Source organism: Atta cephalotes, assembly GCF_000143395.1.
Source record: "Atta cephalotes unplaced genomic scaffold scaffold00032, whole genome shotgun sequence".
Lineage (NCBI taxonomy): Eukaryota > Metazoa > Arthropoda > Insecta > Hymenoptera > Formicidae > Atta > Atta cephalotes.
The window spans coordinates 600,171-610,201 of NW_012130096.1; positions in this window are offsets into that span (position 1 = coordinate 600,171).

Here is a 10,031-nt window from a genome sequence, read left to right on the forward strand (position 1 = left end):
TCTCTCTCTCTCTCTCTCTCTCTCTCTCTCTCTCTCTCTCTCCCTCTCCCTCTCCCTCTCCCCTCTCTCCCCTCTCCTTTTCTCTTCCTTTCTCTCTCTTTCTCTCCCTCTCTCTCTCTCCCCTTAACAGCTCTACATAGGGACAAATTCTATAACTACTCGCTTAATTCTATCGTCATGTATTTTATAAACTTTTAGTTTTTTTAACTCTTATATCTCACTATATTAAGGGAATCCTAAAGCGAACTTTGACGAAATCACCAGAGATCGCTGTTTTTCCTGCGCACTGATATATTTTATGTACTACCACACCAATATTTCACGCATCTATGATACACACGGTCACACATTCGTGTCAATTTTCGTATAACAAATTCGTCGCGATAAAGTCTAATTTTAAGTCTAAGTCTAATTTTAAAAACTTGACGTTATGTTCGTGCAAATTACTATAGATTACTATTTCATAAATATCTACAAGTTGCAAAACTTTCATAACAAGCAAATGTTGTCACGAATTGACAGCTTGAGACGCCAAGTTACACTAAAAAAAAAATGGTAAAAATATATCAATTTCAAAATTTTTGATTTTTTCGGCATAAACTTCATCTCACAAACACGTATTAATGCGTATACTTTAATCTGGAAAGGATTTTCGAATCTGTGAAAGAGAAACAAAATATTTGTTATACAAAAATTACATGATTTAGTTGGTAATACAGACAGCTTTAGAATCCCCTTAACGCGGACACGAAGTCTCGACATTTTACGTTTTTGTAAGACATACTGCGCTTACACACACACACACACATGAACACATACTCATTAACTCTTACATAGTACACATTTTATATGTTTATAGCTTGAATTAATTTAAAATTTTTAGCTTTTCATGTATACCTAATCCATTTTATAGATATATTTATGAATCTCTTTGTACATTGTTGGGCACTTGAGGCGAATATATAAAAAGTATAATATAAACAGATTTCTCTGATATAAATATCGATTTTCTCTGATAAATCTTCGACTTCTATTTTACGCATTCGGTAGTCGCCGCCTTTCGATTTATCACAAGGATTTCTACATGGTTGTCTGAAGGAATGACTGTTATCTCGCTGTCGAGTAATTCGAAAGGCCGTGCCTCGTGACACCAAAACTACTTACACAGCTGGGACTATAAAGCAGTATAGTGACTACGCAAGTATTCAACAGTCAATGATAATTCTCTGAGAATCACTTCAATCGCGTGTTCCATCGATCGACGCTCAAGCGACTACAACATCCTCATGTTTCTTCAAGACCTCTTCGTGATGACGGGGTGGCGTCGGCTTTTAAGTCACACTTATCCCTGACAAAATAAAAATTGGAGTCGAATGTAAGGGGAAAGTGACAGAAACATAAACAAAGTTATAAAACTTCTAAGCAGATGAAAATTGAGACTGAATGAAACTCTTTTACATTTCCTCAGCTGTTATTATTTTGACAGTTAGGGCGACTGTTACCAATGCCGATTAACTTAATCGACGATTAACTCAATCAGCAGTGTAGTCAACAGCAAGACCATATATCGTTCTTAACCTTATCTCTTCGTGATATACTTCTATCTTGCGTTCTTATACTTATCTGTGATAATGAAAATCTTCTATCTATAATAATAATCTGCTGAATGAGTTAATCGTTGATTAAGTTAATCGGCGATGGTAACAGTCGCTCTTAGTCATTTTAAATTATTGACGTCATGTGACCTATTAGGGGTGGGAAAAAGTTCATGGCGTTTTTTTAACGCCATCTAATGTGAAAAACGCCACGAACTTTTTCCTACTAATATTTAAGGTATAATAATGATGTCATCTTTTTGACCAATTAATGACCTCATTTATGACGTCTTTACAATATTATAATGACGTCGAATAAATGGCTAATTATCAACGTAATATTATCAGTGATCAATTAATAACGTCATACATTTATTCCATTAATAACACGAAATAATGATGTATTTTTGATAACGCAGTTATGACATTGTGTGAGTGATAAGAAATATAAGAATTTACGTTATTTTTACGATGTTAGATGTCAAGAAACTATAGTCCGAGAGCTAGTATCACTTTTTTCTGTCAAATCTGATTAAAGTTAATTCACTTTGTTTTCTATTATATTTATACTATATTATATTTTATGCTGCATATCCACAAAATGATCTCCTATTGACGCATCAATGAAACGCTTGACAGTAGCGTCTCAATTATGTAAAAAAAATAATATGAATGTTATAGATGATTAAAATTGAAACTTTTTGTACTAATTATGGACATTATAAAATGAAGAAAAATCTCCTGCCATCTTACTTGTAGAATACTCCTGCTACTTATATAAACATGTGAAAAAAATTGAGTCTATTGACAGAAATGTTTACGGCTAAAAATTTTTTTTCTAGTAATTTATATTGTGAATTTGAAAAAAACTTTTGGTGCCAATCATCGACGGGACAGAGCTCTAGCAGCAGCAAGCAAAAATGCTGCGCAAAGAATTGCATGAAAGGAATTAGTGCAATTGTATGTTGATATTTTAAGCTGCAAAAAAATTTTTCTTTTCAGTTTAAGTAATCATAGATTTTGTATGTAAAATAGGATCTCTTTTGAATTAATTAAACATTTTAAGGCTCCTTAGTACTCACTCCAGCCATACTGAATCGTGATGTCATAAGAGAAAAGTGGCATAAGTGACATGTTGATTTTTCTTGCGTGCTATTTGTAAATAAAGAAAATTTGAATTAAATGAAATGATGAGATCGCTTTAAAACATTTATAAAAATGGACAAAGACTCTTCTTATATCCCTTGATAGTCAGTAAGTAATTATAAAAGGCATATAAAGTGCGTTTACTCAATGTAAGTTTTTACTCAATGCGCATTCGTAGCATACGCATTTTCACTTCAGCCTTTTTTAACTCTTTACTGACTATCAGGAGAGATAAAGATAATCTTTGTCGTTTTATAAGCGAAAAAGCTCTTTGCAACTATTCGATTTTTTTCGCATATTTTCTTCACAAGTCTCGAGTCTCAAATGCATATGCATTTTTCTGACCTTTTGAAGATTTTCGTGAAGAGAAATTGTTTATAATTTTTTTCCGGTAAAATTCTATTTCTACTGAATTATTCTTATTATTCGAGTTTATAAAGGAAGTAGTAACGCGCATGAAAAATCGTAAACAGTTAAACATCTCGTAAACTGTTGCGTTTTAACATGATTTACTCTGGATTAATGGGAAGCGTATTATTACTACAATTTACTAAAACTTATATGTTATTTAGTCCTCTCAGCAAACGAGAATAGATTAAAATGGATTAAAATGGATTCAGATTTTCAGAAATGGATTCATGAATATTAAAATGAATCCTTTTCAATCCTGAATGCATTAGGAATTGCATAAAGCAAATGTCTATGCCTTATCTTAAATGCATTTTTATTCATTTATAGGAATTGCATAGAGCATATTTTTTTGCCTTTCAATCTAAAAATAATATTATCATTTTCTGTGCATCGTGAATATTACTCAGAATTGTGAATAGGAAGTAGAGTTTTTTAATTCAGTTAATGTTTAAATTCAAAAATAATATCAGCAAAATTTCTGTGCAACATGAACTGTTCAATATTCTGAATATGAAAATGAAGTTTTTTAATCTAATTGAATAAAAAAAGTTTTTATTTAAAAATGGATCATAAATGCTACTTAAATTATTCAAAATTATAAGTAGGAAATTTTGTTTATGCTTTATTATATCTATTAAATGATGTTTTTTTTATTATATTTATATAATTTTGTTATTAGTTTAGCTGGTTATAATTGAAGTAGAGAATGAATAACACAATTTACCAATTAAAATGATGTAGTGGATAACATAGAAGATTCATAATCCAGAGGTCCCAGGTTCGAATTCTACTAAGGTATATTTTTTAATACCAATTTGAAGTAATTAATTTTAGGTATAATTATTTTAGGTATAATTATTATAAATGTCTTAGGAATAAAATTTGTAACCCTTAAATATGTTCTTTTTTTTAAATATTAAACTAGTGTCAGCTCGGATTCAATCCATTTCAATCCATTCAATCTATTTTCATAGATTTAAAATATGCATTTAAAAAAATTTAATCCATTTTAATCCATTCTCGTTTGCTGGGTACATTAATATTATTAATTTTAATTAACAAATTTAATAATACATTATAAAATATTTATAACTTTTTTCAAAATTTATAAGAATTTGGACAACAACAAATTGCATTTATAATTACAGTATCTATTTTAAAGAATGCTGGATTTAAACTTTAATCTATATAAAAAAATTAAAAAGATATTAATTTTAAATAACTTATAAGCTTTTCTGCTTTAAAACAAATCTGCTTTAAAAACACAAATTCACTGCTTTAAAAATACAAATTATTTTCTTATATTATTTGTAAACCAGTGAATTGGTATTTTAAAAGCAATGAATCACTGCTATGGCAAAATTTCTAATCTAAACAATCATCAATTTTTAATGATATATTTCGGTTAATAATATATTTCGCGGAGCAGCGCAATACTTTTTTTGTCAAATCTTTATTTTTACGCAAAAACACATTAATTCAGTGTATTTTTATCAAAATTTGAGATAAACGAGATCTTCTTAACATTAATTATCATCTGCAGTACTCTAGAAAAAATACAGACAAGACGGACCAGATAGTTCTGTAAAATTGTAAAATCCGTTTTTCAACTCCGGCTGTGGTCCAAAATTCACTGTCAACGCTGAAAATCTATTAATGTTTCGTGTACTGTACATTTTCAGCATTTTTGATAGTAAATTTTAGAACACATCATAACCCCGAGAAAAAATGTTTTATACATAATTATATAAAATTTTATTTACATTAAAAATTATATATAAATATACGTAATTATATATGTAAAACATATACATGTAAAAATTATATATGTATTTTCAAGAGACACTAGTAAGATTAAGGTAAGTAACAACATAATATAATTTTATTATTTATTAGTACATTTATTTATACACATGATTGGCGAAATAATTAGAAAGAAAGTTGTGGAAGAAGATACATGTTATAGATTTTAATTATAAAAGAAACACTTGAACGGCTGTGAATTGGAAAGATTGCAAAAGCCATTAGGTCTTAAACTATTATGCCCTCTAGTGTTACGTGTCTGAACTATCTTAATTTCATTACTTGATTCGTTGCTTGATTTAATCGATATTTTATAATTTTAATGCGACTAATATGCATAATTCCATTATCTTACCTATAATATTACTTTGAATACTTAAAAATACTAAATTATAAGAGGGAAATATATTTGGTTACCAAAATTCCATTACATTCCGGCTACATGGGACGGATAGAAAAAATTTTTACGGAATGGAATGACATATTCAGCTAAGTTGATTGAATCTAAAAATTGAAACAAATATTCAGAAATTTTTTTTGTAAATCTGCAATAGATAGATGAAAAATTAATTATTTCTAATGTTAAAATTATTGCGAAAAGCAAGAAATATGCCAAGTATTCCGGTATTTAAGAGTATGCAAGAATTTTATTTCTTATAACTTTCTATTGCAATAACGGAAATATACAAAAAACGAAAATTCTGGATACAGTTAATGTTTACACAAAGAATCGTCTCCAAGGCGCAAGTGACAATTTAATTGTTAGAATGCAAACGATTGATCGTGAGAAATTCTTCAATTATTTCAGAATGACATCGGAATTATTTGAAGAACTACTGGCATTAGTTGAATTACGTATATGTAAAACAAGAGTATATCGTATTAAAAATAAAAATTATTATTAATTTTTTTCTTCAAAGTTGTCAAATTCTCAACCATCGACAATAGCTGGATTGACATAACCTGCAATTGACATGACATTCCGTTGATTCCGTATCGTCTCTATACCATTTCGGCCATGATTCCGATACAGTAGAGAAACTTCTTAAGCTTAAACATAATAGTCACAGGCAACAGGAAATAACGAGCTATTCAATTAGAGCTCTGATGTATAAGTTCGATATTATATCCCAGACCTCTGATTGGACAACTTGCTTGTGCCTATTGTCTATGCCTATTGTGCTTAAGGACTACTTTCACAAACTCCGATTAAACTTAGGTTGCAATCCGTTTCAGATAGAGTGCGCATGATCTATCATTTATCCTTGTTTATCATTTGATGAATAATAAAGATAAATAAAGCGCATCATGCGTGAAACGGAACGCAGCCTTAAGGTCTAGTAACTTTACAGAATTCCAACTGAAGTTAATGCGAGAAAAAATGCAAAGAGAGAAGTTATAAATATAGATTTGTAATACTAATGTACAAGTTTTCTCTCTGGTAGCTATTTGTTAATAACCTATATAATATTTTTGTGTTCAAATATAGTATATAAAATTACAATTAATTAATAAAATATAAATTTAATTCTTCAGTTCACATTTTTTCTTCGACATCAGCTTCAGTTAGAATCCTACAAAGTTGCTAGGCCGATTAAGTTAATCGGAGTTTGATGAAAATGGCCCTAAGCTTTACAGAACAGAATGGCTGTTTTTTTCCAGTTAGGAAAATTAGAAACATTACACTGTGTTCCACTGTATAAAATATTTGTTGAAACGCAGTTTAGTTTCATAATGTAACACCATGCATTGCGAGCTTCTATTCTTTTTATAATTATATTTAGCGTATCGATAATAGATATATGATTTTTATTTAGAGTACTTTTTATTTAGAGTACTTTTTATTTAGAGACTTAAGTTATAATTTTTTCAGAATTGATAATTTGTGAAGGTTTTATTGCAAAATAAGTACGACTACCACATAACTTTTGAAAAGTTGGTAACATATATTTTATACGCTCGTACTTAGCTTTTTACTGTGTCGAGCAGTGTAACACTGTGTTATAGTTTGTAACATTAGGTTATAGTTGAAACACTTTATGCAATGCATGGTCTATAATAGACAGTAACAGTAGTGAATTAAAGAATAGGCGTGGAAATCAACCAATCATAGTTGAATGTGAGAAAAATAATCAACTATGATTGGTCAATTTCTACGCCTACTCCTTAATCAACTATTGTTATTGGCCATGGTAGATCATGCATAAGACACAGTGTTACACTGTATTATCTGTGTACGTTGTTGGAAAACATCCAATGCTAGTAAACATTTCTAGTAAGAAATCTGTTCATGTTATTTCAATTCCGTATACATGGGACAGCACTGGAATGCAAATCCATGCAGCGGAATAGCGGAACGCGGAACGAAAGCAATACCAATCACGAGCGTTTTCCCCAGTTTTCGTTACGCAGTTTCGAATCTCTTTCCATGGAGCGCAAAGAGCGTAAGCGGAATCAACAGCAATTCGACGCGGTATTATGTGATCGCAGCATATGCATTCTCGCATCACAATGTTTCATGGCTATGACAGATTTTCTAACCTAAGTAGTCGTCAACTTTAACGATTAAATCTCATTTCGCGGGACTAGGTACAATATTTAACTACCAGATTCTTTCATTTTATGTAAAAAAATCATCGAATGAGCATAATTTCATTGAAATTGAAGGTGAAAAGCCTTTTGGATAATTACCTAATAATTTATCTCTGTATCACCACGTTATTATTCCGCCAGTTTAAAGTAGTTCAAAATTTAAAGTAGTTAATTAATAGAAAAAGAGCGGGAGAGGGGTGGGGGGGGGTAAGATTGGTTGAGGAAGAATATATTTATTTATTTTTTAATTTTATTACGTTGAAACCACTGTTATTACGTGAACCACCAATATCCATGTAGCGTAATGAGCGCATCGCAGACTTTGCGTAATCAATCATAAATCGTTATTTCATAAAGGTTACAATTACATTAAGACTAATTTTATATCTTTAATTATTATTTTCAATGAGAAATGCATTTAATTCTGTACTTAGATATATAATAAAAAATAAAGGACAAATATAATATCAAAACGTCATTTATTGACTTACTGTTGATTCCGCTTACACTCATTGTGCTCCATGGAGAGAAATTCATAACGAAAACTGCAGAACGCTCGTGATTGATTCTGCTTTCGTTCCGCTATTCCGCTGCATGCACCCTCAGAGTGGCCATAAGAAGGAATAAGAAATTATGAATAAAGAATAAACGATTTTAATTTATCAGAAATCGAATACATTGAAATATACGGTTTCTGATAAATTAAAATCATTTATTCTTTATTCCTAATTCTTTATGGTTTCTGCGCTTGCTGCGCGGCAAAATGATACGGTAGTCAATAAATTTACAGCTCCTAATGTGTTCATTGGTTGCCGCGTCTCATTTTGCCGCGCGGCAAACGTTTCCAATGTGCAGGAGCCATTATTCCTTCTATTGTGTGCAGAGCCTAAGGATTTCGTCAAAATTTTCCAAACGATAAAGTAATATAGGCTATGTCACTCTTCCACCAATGGCGATGGATATTACTTGCCGAGCGAATGAAAATGATTCTATGGATTTAACCTATTATATCTAATTGCTTTGACAAGCAGATCTCGATTGCGAATCTCGATGCGAGTATCTAAGGTCACATTTCCATGTTCTATGGCCACCTGCGTTTTTTAGTAGTTCTCGTTACAGTAAAGTGCAGAAAATTTAAATCTACTTTCTTAAAATAAGTAAAGCGGAATTATCGTATTTTTATGATTCCATTCTTTAAATCATACATCATATAAAGAAAACTTAAAAATCATTGGCAACACTGTGCACGCAAGAAATCAGAAATTGTTGGCGTTGTATAGGTATTGTAGAAAATTACAAGCTTCACAGTCGGTACCATAGAAATTTACAAACTTCGTAGTCGACAATAAAAAAGTCTGCGGCACATAATGCAAATTTTCCTACCAGATTGCTTGCATTTTAGTAAATTATTAGAAATACATCGTTTTGTGTGAATTTAAGTAATTTACTAAAATAATCCAGCTCAAAAAATACATCGTACGCCACTGACTTAATATTTTCCAAATCATACCCACGTACAATAAGTCAGTTCAATAATATCAATTTTTTGCATTTTTCTTACACTAATAATAATAAGTTATAAAAAAAAAAATTCAAGTTCATGTTTCGCAAAACACATTTTATAAAATATGGCATAGAATTACTGCTTCGCCCTTTATCATTAATAATTAATTCAATGCTGTAATTCAGATAAACGAGAAAAATTTAATTGTTCATTTTGTCGGCGAGCCGGCCACTGCCGGGTGGCTTTCTTGTATATAGCCGGGGAAGCGGCATTGTCGCATTCGTCAGAAAATCGATGGCGCGCGGTCGGTCTGCCCGCCATTGTGCGCAGCGCCCGGCGATGTTCGATGGTATTCCTACGCGTCGACCGCGTCGCATGTTATCCGCGGCAACCATCTAGATCTCATATCGCATATTTGACGATTTCGTCGCGTGTGACAGATAAATCATTAGGAATTCTTTATCTTTCGAATTTATCTTTTAGAAAATACAAATACGTCTCGTGCGTTTTTCACTGAAAATTCGAGTCATCGTATCGGACTCGCCAAAGGAATTTTCCAGACGTTGTGGCGCGGCTGTGCTTAACTTCCGGTGGCGCCAGTGGCGACCGCCGTCAAAGAGAACCGAGAAGAACGGAGAGAAAGAGGTGCGGTGTTGCGTGACTGGGTGCGAGCGATCGTGGCGCGTGTGTGTTTGTTGTGTTGTTAAGCATAAACGAGTTTTACAAGATTCTCCGCGTCCTCCGCCTTTTCAAGTAATACGCGAACATAAGCGGACAAAACTAGGAAAAACGAACCGGGTGCGGAGTAATCGAGAGAAGCGAGGAAGAAAGAGTGAGAGCAAGAGAGCGAGAAAGAGAGAGAAAGAGAGCGAGAGAGAGAGAGAGAGAGAGAGAGAGTGAGTGAGTGAGTGAGGAGAGAGCGGAGGGTCGACCGAGGAACGGGAAACAGCAGTATCGTCCGTTACGATTGAAGTAAAGGG